We start from the raw sequence: 21,931 nt of genomic DNA, 5'->3' as shown, positions 1-21,931 counted from the left end.
CTGCTGTCCCGTCTCCCTTGTGAATGCCACCATTTGGATCCTGTCCCAAACTTTCAGCGTTTGTTGTACAGAAGATCAAGAGAGGATGTAAAGAAGATGAGTAATTTCTGCAGTATTTTGGAGCTTTGCTTCTTTCTTAAGTATCTTCAGATTTTATCTAGTAGTGAGAACAACAGCAGTTCCTTCAGGACATTTTCTCACTGAAATGGGATCCTACATTATATCTTTGAAACATTTTTGGTTTTTACCTTTCTTTTTCCTAATATACTTTGTGATCCTCCGTAATTTAATTTCCAGAAAAAAAAAAAAACACAAAAAACTGCACATAAACATTTTATTTTAAGAAAAAGCAAAATTTAAGAAAAAGTCACCTAGGTATTTAATCAACCTTCTTAAAGAAAAGTGAATCCTTTTGAGATGGATGAGGCATGCAGCTTTGAGATGTAGCAGAGACATTTCAACAGAGACAAAAACATCATAGTACAGTGGATAAAGGAGAGAAGAATTTACTTATTTCCTCTTTTCAGAGTTAGACTTACTTAAAACACAGTAGCAGTCTGCAGGCTGCTGGAGGGTCACAGAGGGTATGAATAGAAGATATACTCAGGATTTAGACTTACATGTCAATAAGTAATTGCTTCAGAGATGTGACTTGCAGGCGAAAGGATACAACTAATAGTCTTAGGAAAAAATAACCTGCTCCTTTAATCATGATCATAGAGGAAAGAATAAATCTCATTTTTATGTACTGCTCTTAACTGGTGTTATTATTCATCACTGGGGGAGAGGCTTGAATTGTTGGAGATGCTGATGGGATCATCTCTATGCTGTGGTACTTAAGTAGATCTCTGCACTGTAGTGTATGAGTGCTTCTCAAATACTTAGAAATAAAAATAATAGCTCATGTGTTCTTTCTGACATCTCAGACTTTAAAAGAGATAGTGGGTATTATAAAAAGAGTTGTATGTATCTGAGCCAGGTGCACCTAATATGTGCAAAACCTGTTGCATCCTCTCCCCAAGAAATCAATGAATTTTTGTTTTCTTCCGATAAGATAAAAACCATGGAAGCGTCACCAAGATATATGGAGAAAAATGAGGAAATGCTGGCTGTGGAAAAATAAAAATTAAAGTACATTTTGCCAGCAGCAAAACTAATTGAGATATACAGAAACTGAGAGTTCACATGGTCAGTTTTAGTCAGTGGACAAGCTGGTGTTTATGCTAGCAATAGAAGATGATAAAAATAAGATCTATATATTAGACAGAGGTTATCACCAGAGGAAGAGGTACACTGAATATGGCCTTTAACTAAATAAATCAAAAATGGATTAATTTCTTCATCCTCTCTAGTAAAACATTGAGCTAACATCATGGTGCACTAAAAAGGATAAATTTTAGTGGCAGATACTTTGGCTGGCAAGTTGTTCACATTGAAACAAGTGATGGAGTTGTTCTATTTCTGCAGGTGCTTCTTAGAGAACTAGAATACATTTTTTTTCATAATATCTATCCTGTATTGTTTATTAATATTTATTAGTAATAATTGCTTTTGTGTTCACTAATTTGTATTCACCTTGAGAGAAATTTCAAAAGCAAAAACCAGAAAATTTCTAGTATATGGGATGAGCACAGAGGAATATTTGTCCTTTTCTTATCTCTTCTTGTCTCCTCATGCTTCTTTCTGTCACCTCATACTGCTATTATTTGCATAAACATCGTGACAACTCTGTTGCATGCTGCATAATATTCATTCCTGTGTTAGAGGCTATCTCTCAGGCTGTGGGACTGAAGGAAAAGGAAGACCATATTAAAACCTGAAAAATGAATCATCATTCTGAAACTTGTATCAATTAGCATATATTTGATACTAATGTTAAAATGTTAAAACTGACCTACAGGTCCTTTTACCAAGTTCAGGAATGTTATATGTACATGTAAATCGTGTGCTAGCTTAGCTGTAGGTTTGGGTGAGCCTGAAGAAATGGAAATTACAACTTAGTAAGGACAAAAAGGAAACCACAACTGCCACAGACTCACAGAGAAAGTCTTCTTAACAAAGATACACCACACACTACTAGTGTAGTAGATTACCACTAAGTTAGAACAAGTCTGAGATCTTAAATCAGTGAGAGTGAGGCTCGTCCTTTAGGAATCTTTTCATTGGCTGACAGACGCAGTAAGGGGTGGACAGCTAAGGTCTGTAAGTTCTCAGGTGGCTGTGTCCAAGGACAGAGAGGGACAGTTTTCAGAGAGATAGCAGTTATACCAGTCTACTTTCCTCCACAGCAGGGTTAGACTTCCTTTGGGTAGTCTCTTGCACTAAGAACTAAAGGTTCAAAGGCACTTATTTGCTTAAGTTGCTTCTGCTGCACTGGCACTTATTTAGCTATAATGGCTCTTGGGCTAATGCACTTTTTTCCATGTAGGACTTTTCCACCCTTTTACGTCTGTAGGTGAAGTATTTGTTTTAAAGATGTGATTGCATGACTTACACAGCAGGTGACAGAGATGCAACAGAAAGACAAGAGTCAAGACAAATAGGCTGAAGCTGAAGATGCTGTCCTACATTGTATATGATAGTTCTGATGGCTTTGCTTTTTTATAGAATGAACATCAAGCCATCATATCCATAAGCCTCATTGCATAAATGGGTTGGAAGATGCTTGTGAGAAAAAATGCAGCTGGAAGGCAGCAAAGAAAAGAAAGAATGGGGAAAAAAAAAAAAAAGAAAAATGAAGTGTAACTGCCTAGCTGTGCAAAAATAACTGTGGTGTATGGATAAAGCTTAATGTTAACAGGTTCTGCTAAAAAAATTTCCCCACGGCACATTTTCATGATGCTAACAAACAAGAGCAGCTCATTAATTATGATTACCTATGTTATATTTTTTATTTCATGCTCCCCACTTTTAGCAATGCTCCTGCTTTGTTTTAATTTCTAGGTCTAAAAATTTCCTCAAACATTAGGTCAGGAAACCTTACTTTTGTGTTTCCATCTTTTCTCTACCCATCATTCATCACTCACCATCCTGTTGTTCACTGCTTCCTAGTCAGTGTCATCAGAAGGCTTCCCACAGTCATCTGTGGTTTTATTCTTCTCATTTTTACTTATTTACTTCATTGTATCTACTTGTCTACTTGATCTGGTGAACTTTTTTTTTTTTTTCTGTATTGTGACCTGTTTGCGCACTCACTCATATCTTAAACATTTTTTGTATCCTGTACCAGAGTGGTTTCAATTTTTGTTAGGACTTAAAATCATAGAATATTCAGAGTTGGAAGGCACTCATGACTCTGATAACTCTGATTATTCTGATGACTCATCAAGTCCAACTCCTGGTCATCTACAGGACATCCCAAGAGTCACACCATGTGTCTGAGAGACTTGTCCAAATGGCTCCTCAACTCTGTCAGGCTCGGTCCTGTTACCACTTCCATGGGGACCTTGTTCCAGTACCCTGCCATGCTCTGGGTGAAAATCTTTTTCTAATATCCAAGCTAACCCTCCCCTGACTCAACTTCATGCCATTTCCTCGTTCCTGTCACTAGTCATGAGAGTGAAGAGATCGGTACCTGGCCCTCTGCTTCTCCTCATGAGGATGCTGAAGACCACAATGAGGTCTCTCCTCAGTCTCCTCCATGCTGAACAGACCAAGTGACCTCTGCCTCTCCTCATAAAGCTTCCCCTTCACACCCTTCACCATTTTTTGTGAAGCATCCTTTGGATACTCCCTAGTAGTTTAATGTTTTTCTTACATTGTGGCACCCAGAACTGCCCCCAGCACTTGAGGTGAGTTTGCCCCAGTGCAGAGCAGAGTGGGACAATCCCCTCCCTTGCAATGCTGTGCCTGATGCCCTCCAGGACAGGCTTGGCCCTCCTGGCTGCCAGGGCACTGCTGGCTCATGTTCAACTTGCTATGGACCAGGACCCCCAGGTCCCTTTCCACAGTGCTGCAACCTTGGAGACTTGGTTGTCTCTGTCCTTGGGTGACCTTCAGATCCCAGCTATTGACCAGAGAATTACCGTTGATTCTAGACTGTCCCTTGGCACTGCAGAGTTTTGAGGTCACAGCTTTGACGTTTCTCAGCTGAAGTATTCCCATCTTGAACAAAACTTTAGACTGGGGACCTGGGGTGAACAGATACTGGATTAATATCACAAACCAACAGTTTCTAACACTCCAGGGAAAACAAAACCGTAGTAACTCAAGCTCACTTTAAATCTGATTGATAGCAAACTGGTGGCCCCATTTACTGAAGAATTCAATATCCAATGAGGACTTAGTTCTACAAATAACTCTAAAGAGATACAGAGCTCAATGATTTGAGTCAGCTGTTTCTTTCCATGTGTACAGTGGGGAATACACGCCTTTCTGTAGCAAGCTGGTTTAATTGAAGACAAGAGGAAAGTTTCATCAACTTTTTCTTTAATTTATTAAGTGTCTTTGTCCAGGAAAAGGACATATTCCACTTGGTTGTGGAGTTTCAAATAAATAAGTAGAAACACACAGATAAAATTGGGTGCAAGTAATTCAGATGTGATATTTAAAGTACAGTGCAATTTTCCATCTTCAATGCCCATTTTTCATCTAGAAGATGTCAATATTTACTGGAAAAAAAAGAGAATCCCTCAAAGTTATTTCCTCATCTTCCATATTTTCAGCTTTGATAAGGACTAGTTTACCAACCATCAACTTCTTTCCTTTGAATCAGTTGCAACAGCCCTGCTGGGGATCCGTACACACCTGACAATAGCTAGAACCTCTGAACTATTCAGAGGCTTCTATGTAAACGTTTTTTTTTTTCCTGACAAATTCCTCTTCCCTTCATTATGAAGGGTAATATGAACCTGATACATCAGCTCTATGTTTCTTCAGTCAGAAATGTTTCTTCTAGGTGTCTTCTATCCATTTCCCCCCCATTTTTCCCACCTGAATGACGAGAAAAAAATAAATCCCTTGAACTAAAGAAACCCAGGGAGTTGCTGGTTTGGACTACTAGATGTGGCAGGACTCTTTTGCAGTCCCTAAACTGCACAAGCCTGGGGTTTTTCAGCCTAGTTTCTAGAATCAGTCTATGCTACATCATTTAGCAAAATATTAATCTTGCAAATGTTCTTTTTTCAGACAAAGATGTGCTTGAAAGCTGACATTTTTTGTGTCTGGTCTTTGCAGATATCCTTAACAGCATGATTCTCCCCTGTTCTGGGTGAAGGTCATACTGCAGGAAAATTAAAGTCTTTTTGACGATCTGCTGTGCCTTGGCAAATGCAATTGACCTTCTTTGAGAGGTGAAAATTGCCTTCTGTCTCACCTAGGGTCAGGCTAAACTATTCAAGCTTACAACAAAACAACCCCTTTTCTCCTTTTAATTTGGTAGGTGGACTTTAGCCCCCTGACCCTACTTTGGGGCAAATGTATTGCCAATGGGAAAAATAGGACATTAATACTTTTTAGTGTTTTTTTTCAACCAATAACAATGGCCTATCTAACTACATTTTCTGTCCTCAGTTGGGAAGGAGGGGAAGACTTATGCACCGACATTTGGCAGTCTGCCGGCTGTTCGGTACATTTCATTTCAATTGCTGCTTTCTCTTACTTTCTGAATAAACTCTTTTTAACCAAGTCTTGCTTGAACACATTGTAGTTGGCCCTAGGTGGCACTTTTAAGCCCTAAGGACTACTTTAAGGAGATTGATACATGAAAGGATGTTCCAAGTCACTCCAGAAATGTACTAACAAGTTAAGGAGTCGTGAAACATGCCTAGTTGGAATGGTGATTTGGTCTGAAAACACTTTAATCTGTTTTTTAGGTCAGGGCTCTTCTGATTTCAAGGGATGATGGGTAAGAGAATAAAAAAGTATGCTGCCTTTCTTGAACCACTTAGGGAAAAAATGTAGACTCTTTTAACACTTGCAAACTGAAGTCTACCTTATCTGGCCAGTGTTTCTGGTTTATTTTGCTGCTGCTGTTTTTTGTCACTTTTCCCTTTTCCAATTGCTTTTTCTGATCTTTGCATGAACAAGGTTTTCTTATGTTTTTGTATTGCACCTCTGTAATAGTGGAAAGGGGTGCCATAGCCTTTTGGCAATACTTTCTCAATAAATAAAACCCTAAATTATATTAGAAGATTGGAGGTTTTTAGCTGGTTCTTTTTTTTTTTTTGGTTGGTTGGTTTTTTTTGTTTGTTTGTTGGTTTTCCCACTCTGTCACATTTCTGTTCCCTACTAAATCACAAAATAAAAAAGAGGTCCTTGTAAAATGCAAGAACAACCTGGAACTCTTTTTAGCAATTCCAGAAGGACCTAGAAGTTGGATTGATAGGCATGATATTCAAAATTATGAAAGCATAATTAAATTTTAGGGATAATATATCAGATCTTTAATGTAAACAATGTGGATGTTGAAATAAAGACGTAAAAAATTTTGCTAGTCATATCCATGTCTTCTTTACTGGGCAGACTATTTTAACATGCCTCCTGTATTGTCCAATCACCATGTTAAACCCTTTTCATTAAGTGATTGTCGTGGTTTGACATGGAAGTGAATTTTTTCCAGGAAGTTGGGTCAAACCAATCAGTGGTCAGGTTTGGATATTGGCACCTGGAGTGACCACTGAAAGTATAGACACGCCTCTGAGAACACAGGGGGTTAAAAGCAAGAACTCCCAGGAAAACTGTCTCTTTTAGTTCCGGTCGTCAGAGAGTGCAGACTCTCCCCTGCCCAGCCTTAGGCTGGGTGGGGGAGGGGAAGCCACGCGGCCTTGTCCAGGTCGGCCGAGGGGCTGAGGGACTGGAACCCAGCCAGCTCCTGTAGACGGAAGGGTGGAGAGAAGTAGAGATACCTTTGCCCCCCCCCCAAGAGGGAAAGTGACAGAGAGCCTGGCGGCACCTGGAAATTTGCCGGCAGAGGAGAAGGAGAAGAGGGGGGGAGATGTCCAGTGTAGGAGACGGAACACCAGACCGAGATATCAGCCGTCCAGGGAGTCTGAACTTTTAACCCTTTCTAGGAAATGAAGGCTTTTTAAAAGTATTACTCCTCCTTAATTTGTAGTAGAAGAGAGATAGTCCGGGACCTGAGATGTTAGAAGAAGAAATATTTAGGTGAGAAGAGATGATGAAGTAGCTTTTGGCTGGACTTTTCTTGTTAGCCATGGACTGAACCAAAAATCTCCTGCAATAGAGACTGCATTTTAGGGAGATGCAGTAGTGACCCAGGGAGACCTGCTTCAGCTTCGACAGCACAAGAATGGCGAGAAGCGGAAAAAGCTGAAGAGAGAATGGTGATACCCTCTGTCTTCAGAAAGAAGATGAGTCCTGTTTTTGGACCCCTCGGCCCCAGGGGAAAATGGGGGGGACTGTAGTCCCAGGATGAGAAGCTGAACTGTTGTATCTTTGGGTCCGTGGCAAAGCATCCTTAAAGGAGCCCTATGAGCAGTCTGTCCATGCACAGTGGTGAGAGCACTGTGACATGGAATGGAGAGTGTCACACTGGCAGATTTTTTTTTCCGGGCGGTTGCCATGTGTGACAGGGAAACACAGGGTGGCAGCTGTGTTTCCTGGGGGGTCTGTGGTGCAAGAGAGACTTCTCTCTCCCTTGATAGTTTGAGTATAGATTACCTGAAGGGTGGTAATTTGATCAAGAATCCCGGGTGATGTTTCATGGCTGAGTGTTTTTAGAAATTGAGAGGAAGAGGGGTGTTTTAAAAGGTCTTCATCCTAGATTTAGTTTATGTGTTTTCTGTATTAGTAATAGTTTAATAAAGTTTTTTTCCTTTGTTATTAAGCTTAGGCCTGTTCTGCTCTGTTCCTGATAACATCTCACAGCATTTATTTAGAGAAGGTGCATTATCATGGGGACGCTGGCATTGTGCCAGTGTCCAACCATTGACAGTGATATATTGGAGTGTAATTTGTGGAAATGAAAACTTGGTACACATAAAAATAGCCAGTATTTCTAAAGTAAACAGTATGTCTGAACATGAATATGTATTTTGCTTTGTGCACATGATTCTCAGAGTAGCCACACCCACGCACACAATTTTCATATTCAAATGTGCAGTGGATATTTGTATGGGTACTTTAAGAATGTGTAAATACCACCACACAGTAACTGAATCCAAATTTCAGAAAATTTTGCATATCTTATTTAGTACTTTGGCAGAATGTCTTCTGACAAGGCTATCCTAACCTTTGTTGCTCAAAGAAGAAGTTGCTTTGTGTAAATACTGCTCTGCAACTGTTTGGGTTTTCTAAGAAATACTCTAAATACTCGTAATCTGTTAAAATTAATTAGGAATTATTTGCTTTTTAATTCTATTTTGTGATTGCTGCTTATTTAGTTTCCTTTCTAAAGGACCTGTGCTATGTCCAGTGCTGTCAGTCTTCTAATATTTTCCAGCAGGATAATATATCTTCAGAGTTTGAAAAGGCAAACATTGCAAAATGTTCATTCAAAGCTTTGTGTTTATGTGTCAATTTACTGTCTGTGTTTACAATGAAAAATACGGTCCGATTTCAACATTTATGGAGCTACAAAACAGAACTAATGACAAATTAAATCAAGCCTCTGCCTATAGTTTAAGAGCAGTTATAGATAGAAAAACACCTTTACACTGAGATCTCTGACCTCTCCCAAATGAAAGTGAAACAAAAGGCAGAGTGGCATAAAACACTGGCATACGTTAAAACATGGCTTGATTTTTGGACAGATTTTATCAGTTTTTTCATACCTGAAAAAAGAAAAATCCCATGTTCAAAAACTCCAAGTGGGATATTATATAGGACAGGGGGCTTTAATAACAGTTATTCATAATCTACTCAAAATGAAATCCCAGGCTGCGCATGATTCAGCAGTGTATGGAGCACTTAGCTACAAATCCATCCGAGAAAATAATCGGGTCTATTTTGAAGAGGAATGTCAAGATCTAATTTTCTGATGGTGTTATGTCTGCTTACCACAGTGTAGTCACAAGCACAGTGCATAAACCTACTGTTTCCTTGAATAAGGCCAATATCTTGACAGAAGATGTCCCTTTTCCATTTGGAAGTAATTTTATAAATTCTGGGAACACTAATTTATTACAGTAGTTTAGTTTAGAAAATATCATCTTCATCTTACAAGTGTAGGTACTCCTCATGTATACATGCCTCATCAGTTTTTATGGATATTATACAGCTTATATTACTTATGAATACAGAAGATACTGAATGCCTCACATATCTAATCTACTGTACTTCCTTCTCACTCTAAGTACAGTCCTTAAAAACATCTGGATTTCTAAAGGATCAGTGTTACTCATGAGTTAGAACCAATGTTCAAAAGTGGTTTAGGTGTCAAAAGCTAAATATGCAAAGGAAACTTTATTGAAAAACTCAGTTTGCTGATGTGTAAGTTCCCATTCAAACCATGGTTTATAAGATGCAGGAAGAGATAAGTGCCTATGTGCCTCTTTTTCACAAATTTTTGTACACTGAAAAGGTGACTTCTGGAAAGAATTGCCTTGGCCAGTGAAGACAGCTGAGGTTAATGAGGAGCTTCCAGGTAACATGGGACCATGAGCCCTTTTTCTTTGTCATCAGTGCAGGTTGAATAGACAGACTACCCTGGACATTGCTGTTTCTTCAGGTGTCTCTCATTCTTGTCCCAAAAATGCTTATGCCTGAGATGTGTGAGATACTGGTTTTGAGCAATCCACTTGTTGCAGACATCTATGCCTTAAATCCTCCTTAAGCACCTGTACCTGTCAGAATTTTTTTTTTTTTTTGGAGGTCCATTAAACATGCATAGGAAGAAGCAAATTCCTTTTGCACCCTAGACACACGTTATTGATTGAAGTGACTGGCTGAGGTTCTGCAGATGAACTTATGCACATCAAAAGTTAAGAACCTCCTGTAGGAACTTTAGTCTCCTTGAAGTCAGTTGGATTTGGATTCTGATGGTGAAATCTTAAGCCATCAAAAATGACCTCTGAAGTAAAAAAGCCTATTGACATTTCTGACACCAGGTTTTGAGTCTTGGAGCCCCATGATGCACCCTGCAGCATATATCAAGGTGTGGGTACTGATCAGTTACTGTAACTTTCTCATTTTGCTGGCAGCAGTGTGTTGGCAACAGCCTGGAATTTACTGTGGGCTGCAAAATCCTTCTGCAAAGCTGGGCTAAATATTACAGATTAGTTTGCCCTGAACTCTGTATTGCTTTAGGAAGGCCAGCTAGCTTGAGGAAATAGTCAGCAATCCCCTTACAGACTGCCTTTCCCACACTCTTGTAGTAGAAATTCTGGAATGACAAACAAGTAATAGTGTATCCCTATCTTGTATGAGTGTTGTGGTATTTCATATTTCATCAGTTTATTCGAAGTGCTACAGAACTTGTGGATAGAAGGGAAAAGAAGCACTGTATTTTCTTGCAAAAAAAAGCTTAGCTTTGTGAGGGTTGCAAATCTATGTGCATCAATTGACACTCAGGGTCTTAGACCTCAAAGGGTGTAATAACCCTTCAGATTGAAGGTCACTGAGAAGAGATCTGTAATGCACTTTTAAAATTGCCTGAAGTCCAGAAGCAGCTTTGATTTTCTGGTGTTCTGAATTTGATGTAGGCACTGTACTAATTGCTCTGATCCTCTGTGAAAGGTAACACTCACGTATCCATGTCAGTATTTCTGGATCATTAGGTGACATTGACACTTCTAGCCTTAGGATATCACTAAAATTAGAGACCTTTAACTTTAGCTCAGTTCTTTTTGCCTTGAGGATACCAAGGTATTTACTCAATAGTCCCTGCTGGGAGGTTCCTAAGATATTTGCTCCTTTCCTTTAGCAGCTCTCTTTGCAGTCTGTGATTGATTGGCATGTGCCTTTCTGTCTCCTATTTTGGGTCTTCATTAATACTTATGCATTTACTTGGGACTGTATCAAGCTTCTCTGTTCTCTAATGTATCACTTATTGGGATTCTCAGATCCCAAGAGTGTCCTAAAATCCTTAATTCCCAAAAGACCTACATGCTTGCTTTGTAGGCAGCTTGAACTTCTGGTTTTTATCCTCAATTTAGGACATGTAGAAAGCTATTCTAAGGTGTGTTTTTGACTGTTCTGCCAACTCAGCACTTGTCAGGTGACATTGCAATAATAATAGGTGAAAGCTGCTGTACACACCTTCTCTGTGGCATTTATATGGCAAATCACAAGGTGCAGTATGGGTTTACCTCTCTAGAGTCCCAGCCAAAGCTTGAGGATGCTCTGGCAGATGGATAAGAGATAAAATTTTACCTCATGTTGCCTGAAGGTGATGGTCAGTATAGCAGAAATCTTCTTTATGAAAGATGCATCTGAAAAAATGGTGATGTGTAAATTACCTTTCAAGTATTTTTGTTACATGAAAAATTGTTCATTTTTAACCTAATGTTTCTGGCTTTACTTTTAAGATATCAAAAGTTGATTATTTTTTTGTTTTAACTCATAAAATCAATGTGTAGTGCTGAGAAATGCAAAATAGTACTCCAGGAAAAAAAAAAATACAGAAGTGAATATCACTTGCAGATTTTCCCTTCACTTGTATTGCTTAAATCAAAAATTTAGGCAGTTATTGAATCTGTAGTTCCTCAATCATCATGATGACAGAAAATCCCCTTCCATCAATTACATTTGACCAGGAAGTTTTAATATTTTCTTTCAGATATGGAATGAACCACACAGCACAGTACACTACAGTTTGTCACTGTATGAGTAGATTACTGCAGAGTGCTCTTCTTTATGGCAAGTTATTATAACAATTTGCTGTAGCAGTTTGCTGTCATGCTATAGTGGCATAAGAGGGACAGTAGGGAGGTATGCAACTCTCACTGTCTAGAACTCTTTGTCCATCAAATAGCAAGAAGGTCTGATAAAGGCGTACCAAGGGATTCTTTTCAAAATACCTGTTAAGGGAATTGTGACTAGGAATGTGTAGATACAAGAGCACCAGATACCTGTCATGGTTGCTAAAAATATTCTTGTTATTGTCAGATTGCACAATGGTTTAATTCCCCATGAAAGTCTGGGTGACATATTTGCTACCCAAGTGAATAAAGTGACAAATACTACCAGGGCTAGTAATAAATGAATTTGCCTTTTGGACAGTAATCTTTCATGCCAGCTCATATGCTACTGCTTAAGGCAAACTATTTAAAACACACTTCACCTAGTTTGAACCTGGCAACCACATACAAGCAAGAAAAATGAATCCCAAGCTTTTCTTTATGACATGTCTCTCTTTGATTAGAGATCTAGAAGCCATTTAACAGGCCTTGTAATCAGAAATAAGAGCAATTTTATGCAATAGATCAGCTTTCTAAACAATAATTCATCCAAAAGAGATGAAATGGTAGCATGTGTATATATATGTGTTATTTCAGGAGGAAATTTTTATATCTATGCATGTGTTTGCATGTGCCTGTGTGCTTGTCTGGTATGTCTTTATATTTGAATATAGATACATTTGATATAGTAGTTTATTATAAATGACTTTTCTATACACTGGAATAACTCCTAAAATGAATTATTTTTTGCAATCCACTGAACTTTACAGACAAGTCAAAGCCAGGTTTTGTTAAATTAACGCCACTGAGTGGATTGAAACATCTAAAAGACATCTAGCTGGGGTCCTGAGGTAGCAGAAATTAGTGACTCTACAGTGGAGTCCCCACCTGAATTCTATTAGCCGAAGTTCTGGAGTAAGGAATCTAAAATTAAGACAATCCTCTATGCTTTGTAAAACAGAATAACATGACAGAACTGAAGCGTCTTATTTTTTAAGTCGCAGTGGCAAGGACAGGTAAATAGAATAGGTTATTCTCAAGAGGTTATAGACTGACCTGATGTGTGTAAGGAGCACTGTATGTCTCAACTTTTGTTTGAAAAATAGAACTGACTAAGCAGTAGTTACATCAAAAGAAGAATAATTTTGGTAGCATAAAGCTGTCAAAGGCAGAAGTAGTGTTTATTTTTTCTGTAATACTTTGGGACTTAAAGGTATAATGAAAGCTTTGTGAGATTTTCAAAGCCTAAAGCAAATTTGAAAATTACATTGGGTTATGAAATGACTGTATCCAATATACTGATCTATTCAGGTTGGTCAGGTGAGCTACACTGAACATTTTTGTAATCTGGGCTTTTATTTGAATGCAATATCTTGACTCTAGCTCATATTCAATGAACAGAGAACCCTAGAAATTTATCACTAAGCAGGTACTTCATGTGTCTTGTTAATCAGAAAAGAAAGAATCTGGAAGTGGAAACATAGAAACAAATAAATCTCATTATCTTAAATTTTCCATAGTTAATTTCTTTAACAGTGTTTATCTTAATTCTCTTGCCTGACTCTTCTTTATTTCCATTCAGTCTTTTATTATTAATTTTATTCAAGTTTCCTCTTCATTGCTCATTGTGCAGCCAGATCTTTCTTCCACATACACTTATTTCCTCAAGTGTTTATTTTACTATCAAAGCTCTTATGCCACTACACACCATTCCTGAAAATCATGCAGTCCTTCCCCACTAGATGATGATCTACTCACCCTGTTATGGCATGCATATCTGATGGTATGAATATGAGGATTCAACCATCCCCCCCAAAAGAGAGAGGGATGAACAAGAAAACAAGAAGTAAATTTTATTTTTTTAGTCAGTGACCATTAAGAATTCGTCTTAAGACTGATGATAATTTCCCAGTTGCTGATTGTGTGGAAGACCCCCCAAAAAATGGAACAAGCAAGAAATCATGTTTCCTGCAGAAAGAATGCCAAGGATTTTATTGACAATGTGAATCAAGCACTCAGGGTGCTAAGAGAATACAAATTAAAGTTCACTCAGCCATTATGCTGTCTATCTCATACCAAAAGGTCTAGAGAGTCTTAAAGAAAATTACTAAATTACTTTTTTTATTTCTAGTTTCTGTGGAAATACTTTACAACTGAAATATAGTCTTGATGTTCCACCCAAGTGCATATGCAAAATAAGGCTGAATAAGCTCTTCCATTTAATATTACACAAACTTGGAAACAACTGCTCCTTACAGAATTGCAAAGGACATTGAGAATACACAGAGCATGAACAGCCTAACTGTCCAACACTGCCTAACATCAGGCCTCCTATCACTCCCCACTGACTGTTTACAGAAAACAGGTTCATCATTTCCCATGCTTCTAATTGTCTGAAATTAACAATGTGAATATTCCCTTCTCCTTCCTTTACTCTTCACCTGATTTTGCTAAGATCATGGTAAAAAATGAATTAATTAGAAGCACAGTCTTTGGGTGATTGCACATATCATTTCATATGCAAAATAAATTGCTTTGTCAATTGTAACATAAACTATTAAGCATTTCTATTTCAGGTGCACATTGTACAGGACAGAGTGTACGGAACTGCATTTAAAAATATTTTCCCTGTAAGAAGGTATATATCTACTGCTCCAAACAGAAAATACATATAAACTGCAATGCACCGCTTTATCCCTCTTGTAAATTTTATAAGTATTAATTACTGATTGCTCATTCAGTTCCTTAATGGTGCTTTATTTTAAAAGTATGAAATCGGTAAAGTGACAGGCTTAAGGTACGGAGGACTGCAAAATGACATCTACAGGACATGATCCACTAGCTGGAATCTGCCTTGAGTTAGACTATTGCCTAGCAATAGAGTACCAAACAGTTCACTGACTCAATGAGAAATGTAATATGTGTTTAGATCTTGTTTCACAGGAAATGACAGAAATGATTATAAAGCAGACTTTTTCAAGTCCTGGTAGAATCTCAGAAACTCTTATTATAGGAAATTCCAACTTCATAGCATCCCCAGCTCTGATGCATTATGTTTCTCAGTTCCTATGATTGCTTTTGTCAAACTGCTAAATACAAAATAACAAAATGCCGTGTAGCCATATTTGTAATGAATAACATGGGCAAAGCAGTCATGAGCCGTTTTATGAAAGTTCTTTTTGATGTATCTATAATTTTTTTCTATATTTGCCTGTTGAACTGTTTGTAACCAACAGAGTGGAAAATAAATTTCTCAGAACTTAGATTCAGAAAAAGAATCTGTAAGGCTTCTATAAAGTTTATGAACTTGAAAACATCATTATTTTCAAAAATGTTCTAGACTCATTGAAGATGATGAAATTCCTAGGTTTGTTTGCCAGAGAATAAACTTTTTTAAGAAACTCATTTTCATTTAGATGCTCAGCCTGGTCTCTGAGTAGGTAGCATATAAAAATCATACAAATATATCACTGTTCCTGATTTAGAGTGGAATTTGCTTCTTTAGTCAAGTCAGTATGTTTGCAGCCGCAATCTTCCTTCATACATTTTCTGCATGAAAAATGGTTTGTCCTGATCTGTTTTTCTTCAATTTCCATTTATAACTGTTACTGTATAATCTATATAAAGAAATTCTCTGATAGAATTCTTTGTGGTATTTAAAGATTTTATATTTGTCAGTTTTAATCTTTTCCACCTTTTTATTTCATGAAAAAAGGAAGAAGGTAATTTTTTTTATTGTGATTTCTTTCCTTCTAATTAAAAGATTTGTAAACTTTCAGTCTCACAGTGCTCAGACTGAAGTTTTCTTGGTAAAGGCTACAATTGGTTTCACTCACAGGTACCTGTCTTTACTGTCAATGACTTTGACACAGAAACTTGGCTGCATAGGAAAATGGCTAAGTTTTCCTGTAAAGCAAACAACAGTATTACTCAAATTTCTTGAGAAAAAGTTGTCATGTTCTTTTCCTGAAGCTAGTTCATTAAATCTGTAAAAATATAGAAAATAACATTCACTGCTGCCTCCAAAAATGCCTTTTTGTCCACATTGTGTGAGTTGCAGATCAATAACCTTTGCTGTTAAATGTAAGCAGAAGTTTTATCTAGTTGTCTAGAAATTTTATCTAGTTGTCTAGTTGTCTACAAATTTCTAGGAAGCAATTTATCCCAACTATCGTAACACAATCAGATGAATCTCCCTTTGGAATGTCACCCTTCCATTCTGTGTATTGGTGAGGAAAAATGGCTAATCCAGGAACCTAGATTTTCAGTTGTATGAACTAGGTGGAAATAACTCCTACTCAATACGCTTCATGATGAGAGAGGGAAGAAGGAAAAATCATCCTGAGGAATGTGGTTCCTTTAATAATTCTGTTGAAGATGCCATGGTGTCTATGATCCATGATTATCACAGACTGTCTCCATGAACAAGAAATGAACTGAGAAAGGTTATTCAATAGGTATAATGTAATTATACAAAGGACACTGTGCACTAATAAAAAGAGGTGTTATTCTACATGTACAAATATTTTTCATTTATCCAAGACAGTGATAATGAAAAAGAGATTTGCAGTTAAGCAAAAATGTCATTTACACCCACATTAAATCTCCCTCATATTTCCACAGTGATGTAAAGGCTCTTAGTGCAAATGAGAAGTAGGATCCCAAGAGCTTTTCATCTGATGATTGTGAAGTGATTCATACTGCACTGCTACTGCTGCCATTAACTATGAGAAGACAGAATGAACTATGAGTGATTGACAGTTTTGTAAATCAGGACATAAGTATTGAGCAGTGAGTACCTGAAAGCTCAGGTGAGTGTTTGCATGACAGCCTGAAGTAGCAGAAGACATCAGTGATGATATGGCATTAGCAGGCTAAATTTATACCTGCCAACACTCCTCAGCAGCTCTGTACCAGACTGATCAACTATGGAAAAAAGACAGGGAAATCTTTCCTAATATATAAGAAGCAGACTGAAATCATACTGCCCTTTCTGCAATTTTTCGTAAATTGTTCAAATCTTTGAAAGTGTATATTTTACACATGAGATTTGAAGCCCTGTTGATGTTGCATTTTAAGCTGTGTAAAGATTGTGTTGCATTAAGTGTTTTGTCTGAAATTTTCCATTTTCTGAAGCTTGAAGCAAAGAAAGATATAATGTGACAGTAACAAAAGGGGAGAGGATGGGGTAGAGGTGAAGGCATGAGACAAAGCCTGGACAACAAAAATTTTGGAGGGATAGAGGCGATTTCAACAAGATACCCAGATGTTGGAATTTCTGTATCTTTGAATGATAATAAGCCACTTGCTGCAGGTTTTTCACTTCTCTACCATGAGGTTCCTGGTCTATATCCATGAGAGTACTTTTATGGAGGGAGCTACAAATTTATCTTGTACCTGTATGAAATCCCCATATGCGTACACTTGTTTTATTTCTAATGCTCTAAAATACACTAGTTTACCTGAGAAATCTTAGTACTAGATGGATGAGTGCAAAGTAAGCTGATAATATAATTTAAGATGGTTTCATCTATGATTTCTTGTCATAGCTGCTCCTATAGAAATGGGGGATCTCTTTGGGCTGAAATTTTCTGTCATTCTTCATCCTAATAATAGATATCCTCAGAGGAAGGAAGGAAGGAAGGAAGGAAGGAAGGAAGGAAGGAAGGAAGGAAGGAAGGAAGGAAGGAAGGAAGGAAGGAAGGAAGGAAGGAAGGAAGGAAGGAAGGAAGGAAGGAAGGAAGGAAGGAAGGAAGGAAGGAAGGAAGGAAGGAAGGAAGGAAGGAAGGAAGGAAGGAAGGAAGGAAGGAAGGAAGGAAGGAAGGAAGGAAGGAAGGGAAGGAAGGAAGGAAGGAAGGAAGGAAGGAAGGAAGGAAGGAAGGAAGGAAGGAAGGAAGGAAGGAAGGAAGGAAGGAAGGAAGGAAGGAAGGAAGGAAGGAAGGAAGGAAGGAAGGAAGGAAGGAAGGAAGGAAGGAAGGAAGGAAGGAAGGAAGGAAGGAAGGAAGGAAGGAAGGAAGGAAGGAAGGAAGGAAGGAAGGAAGGAAGGAAGGAAGGAAGGAAGGAAGGAAGGAAGGAAGGAAGGAAGGAAGGAAGGAAGGAAGGAAGGCTACTTCATCAAAAGATTTTTTTTCTGTACATTGTCATGGTTTGACACTGGCACAATGCCAGCGCCCCCATGAAAATGCTGTGAGATGTTATCAGGAACAGAGCAGAGCAGGCCCAAGCTTAATAACAAAGGGAAAAAAAAAAACTTTATTAAACTACTACTAGTACAGAAAACACATAAACTAAATCCAGGATGAAGACCTTTTAAAACACCCCTCCTCCTCCCAATTCCTAAAACACCCACCATGAAACATCACCTGGGATTCCTGATCAAATTACCACCCTTCAGATAATCAATACTCAAGCTATCAAGGGAGAGAGAAGTCTCTCTTGAACCACAGACCCCCCAGGAAACACAGTTGCCACCTCCTGTGTTTCCATGTCACATGTGGCACTGCCCAGAGAAAATCTGCCAGTGTGACACTCTCCATTCCATGTCACAGTGCTCTCACCACTGTGCATGGACAGACTGCTCATAGGGCTCCTTTAAGGATGCTTTGCCACAGACCCAAAGATACAACAGTTCAGCTTCTCATCTTGGGACTACAGTCCCCCCCATTTTCCCCTGGGACCAAGGGTCCAAGAACAGAGATCATCTTCTTTCCCGAAGACAGAGGGCATCACCATTCCCTCCTCAGCTTTCTTCTGTTCTTGACATTCCTGTGCTGTTAGAAGCCGAAGCAGGTCTCCTTGGGTCACCACTGCATCCCCCTAAAATGCAGTCTCTATTGCAGGAGATTTTTGGTTCAGTCCATGGCTAACAAGAAAAGTCCAGCCAAAAGCTACTTCATCATCTCCTCCCACCTAAATATTTCTTCTTCTAACATCTCAGGTCCCAGACTGTCTCTCTTCCACTACAAATCAAGGAGGAGTAATATTTTACAAAGCCCTCATTTCCTGGAAAGGGTTAAAAGTTCTGACTCCCTAGACAGCTGAAATCTCGGTCCAGCATCCCGTCTCCCACGCTGGGCATCATCCCCCCCCCCCCCCCCTTCCTCCTTCTCCTCTGCCGGCAAATTTCCAGGTGCCGCCAGGCTCTCTGTCACTTTCCCTCTGTAGGAGGGGGGGAACAAAGGCATCTCCGCTTCTCTCTACCCTTCCGTCCAGGAGCTGGCTGGGTTCCAGACCTTCAGTCCCTCGGCCTACCTGGACAAGGCCGCGTGGCTTCCCCTCCCCCACTCAGCCCATGGCTGGGCAGTGGACATCTGCACTCTCTGACGACCGGAACCAAAGAGACAGTTCCCCTGGGAGTTCTTGCTTTTAACCCCCTGTGTTCTCAGAGGCGTGTCTATACTTTCAGTGGTCACTCCAGGTGCCAGTATCCAAACCTGACCACTGATTGGTTTGACCCAACTTCCTGGAAAAAAATTCACTTCCATGTCAAACCACGACATACATTTTTGTTGTTTAATTTTTTTGGTTTTTGGTTTTGTTTCTTTGTTTGCTTGCTTGTTTTATTTTGTTTGTTTGGTTTTGAGTTGTGTTTTTTAAAATTTCTCCAGGTGTCCTAGAAGCTATTCTGTTTGAAAACAGAACTATACCTCCACCAAAGTGTTTAGGAAAGAGATGGAGTTCTTGGAAGTCACACACAATAAACCTTTAACCTTTAAAAAGAAACCCAAGGAAATTTGATGATCATACATCTTTAATAATGCAAAGATGAGTCTAAAGTGTCTCAGAAATGGCTCTTTTAATGGACCAAAAGATTAACAAATTCAGCCAATCTGAAAGTTTGAAACACATGAAATAAAATGTATGCCTAATTTTCTGAGCTTGGTTTAAAGGAAGAAAGAGAGTTTCTCAGAGCATAAACATTGGGCCTGCCCAGTACTTATGGAATATTTGTATGTGGTTCTCTCTATCTTCCTCTATAGGAGGTTGTATGCATTGTGTAAATAACCAAGCAGCACAGACAGATACCTCATTTTCCCATATACCACATGCTATAATAAAAAAGAGGCCTTTATAATCAATCTTTTCCACTGACTTAAAGAATATTTAATTTTGAGTGCAAAATGGAATAGCTCTTGCTGGGTAGCTTGAAAATAATTCACAGAAGACAGTACAATACATTGGAGTCTGGTCCACTTTCCCCACTCAAGCCTTATCTTGTATTGAAGCAAGGAGAAGAGAAATATAAACATGAGCTCTTTATGCCTCAGATCAATACTCTAATTTTGTCTCAAGTGAGAAGGCTTCTGTGGGAGTTGGTGTTGACAGTAGCAGGCCTGGGGTGCCTTGGGAGGATACTTTTGTTTAAGTTAGAGTGAGTAAGGGTGTCGATTTCCCAAGGCTTCCTGCTCCCGCATGTTAATAGCTACCTACCAGTCACCCGCGACTCACTCCCACAGCCCAGAAAGTTCTATCCTCTCCGTTCTCCCATTGGCTTCTGTGTGACAGTCACTCCCCTCCTGTTGCACCATTGGTGAAATGTATATCACCCCACCACAACTCCTCCTTCTACCCCTGTCCCCATTGGTTTATTGTACCCCCTCCCCTCCTACCTTCCCCCCGTTTATATACTTTGTATCCACCCGTTGCTGGGGCTCTCAGCTGCAGCCTCGGCTTCAGCTGTCAGCCTGTGCTCCGACCCTGGATCCCTCCTCCTGCGGTTTGTCTCCCTCCTGCTTCACCTGCCTCCCTCCCAGCCTACCTTCATCCTACCCTTGTGGACCCTCGACTCAACCCTCGAATAAAACCCAGTTGGAACTCTACATGGAGTGTGCTCCCTTTTGTTGCTGGTGTAGAAGATTAATTACTTCATCTGGGCACCATTGACTGGTCAGCTGGGGGATCGGTTCATGGGACTTGGCACGGCAACAGCGCCAACCCCGCGGGTCACCCTACAGGACACAGTCTGGGGCAGCCTGCAGGCTTCCTTGATTATTATGGGGTATGTCTGTGTGGAAGGATGGTTGGGATAAAATTAGAGGAATATTAGAAGTTTATTCACATCCTAACAGAGGTTATAATGGTAAGAAAATTATAGAGTAAAATTCAGTTGCTACTCACTGGATGGAGTGTAGTTGGCAGCCTCGAAACCTATTCCATGGTGGTTCCTCACACCCACAGGCTGCAGCCACAGCACCTGCTAAGGGGGATGGAGCAGAGGGTGGAGCGGAGCGGAGTGGAGACACGGCGGCCAGGCTCTGTGGAAGTCCTTGCAGGGAGGGAACTCAGTGGAACTTTGCAGATGAGAAACTTCATAACACCTGTCAGGCAGGGGAGAGGGGAATACATGCTGCTGCTGAGCCAGCAACTGTGGTAAAATCATTCTCCTCAGATTAACTTTGTTCATTACAGCCTAATTGTAATGCAAACCCACACATCCATCCCAAAGTTACCTGACTACAAGGTATGGCCCCCCTTCACCAGGCACGAGCTCTATAGTTTTTTGAGTGTATCTTCAAAAACAAAGAGGCAGAATTTTGCACCAGTCTGTAACACAGGTATGTGTGAGTAGAGTCACTCAAGCTCCACCTGAACATTAATAAATACTATAAAATTAAGTTGAGAATGAGGGAAAAGTTAGGGAAGGTTCATTGTAACTGCATATATCTGTTGACAGGCCAAATTTGTCTTCTCCCCCATAGGGATGCCAGTTGGGTAAGAACCACACTCCATCCACTCTTAAAAGTAAAAATAATTTGACTGAGGACCAGAGCTTGTCTGTATATGCCTTTGAATATGTTTTTCCATTCAGATACTATCCTCAAACCTTAACCTGTCACAATATTATACTAATAAAGGGTGTTATCCCATGAACTGAGTCCTTCATGGGTCCTGGCAGCTGCTGGCAGTAGAGAATATACTCAAATAAAGAGGAAGACCCATTGAGGGGTCTCCCTTGTGCTGCTGATGTATTTCCCTAATAAGTCAGTTGAACCATCCACCGGTCCAGCAGGACTGCTAAGGGAAGGGTCCCCCTAATGAGATGCTCACAGACTGGTTGGGTACAAGAGTCTTGGCGTTCCTGGAATGCTGGCTGACAAATTTAATACTACGGATTGAATAAATCTTCCTTTTTC

At 39.4% G+C, this 21,931-nt stretch overlaps 1 long non-coding RNA gene across 1 annotated transcript; it reads right to left on the bottom strand.

The window, feature by feature from the left end:
- Positions 1 to 383: 383 nt before the first annotated feature.
- Positions 384 to 21,102, bottom strand: LOC128785672 (uncharacterized). Its single transcript, XR_008429978.1, has 3 exons — positions 20,916 to 21,102; positions 4,026 to 4,130; positions 384 to 1,787 (listed from the first exon to the last, which is right to left on the bottom strand). It is a non-coding gene; the product is annotated as an uncharacterized LOC128785672 (long non-coding RNA).
- Positions 21,103 to 21,931: the final 829 nt, after the last annotated feature.

The sequence above is a fragment of the Vidua chalybeata genome, chromosome 3 (genome assembly GCF_026979565.1).
Source record: "Vidua chalybeata isolate OUT-0048 chromosome 3, bVidCha1 merged haplotype, whole genome shotgun sequence".
NCBI classification, from domain to species: Eukaryota; Metazoa; Chordata; class Aves; order Passeriformes; family Viduidae; genus Vidua; species Vidua chalybeata.
The sequence above is the reverse complement of the archived record's forward strand: the minus strand, read 5'-3'. Positions and strand labels throughout refer to the sequence as shown.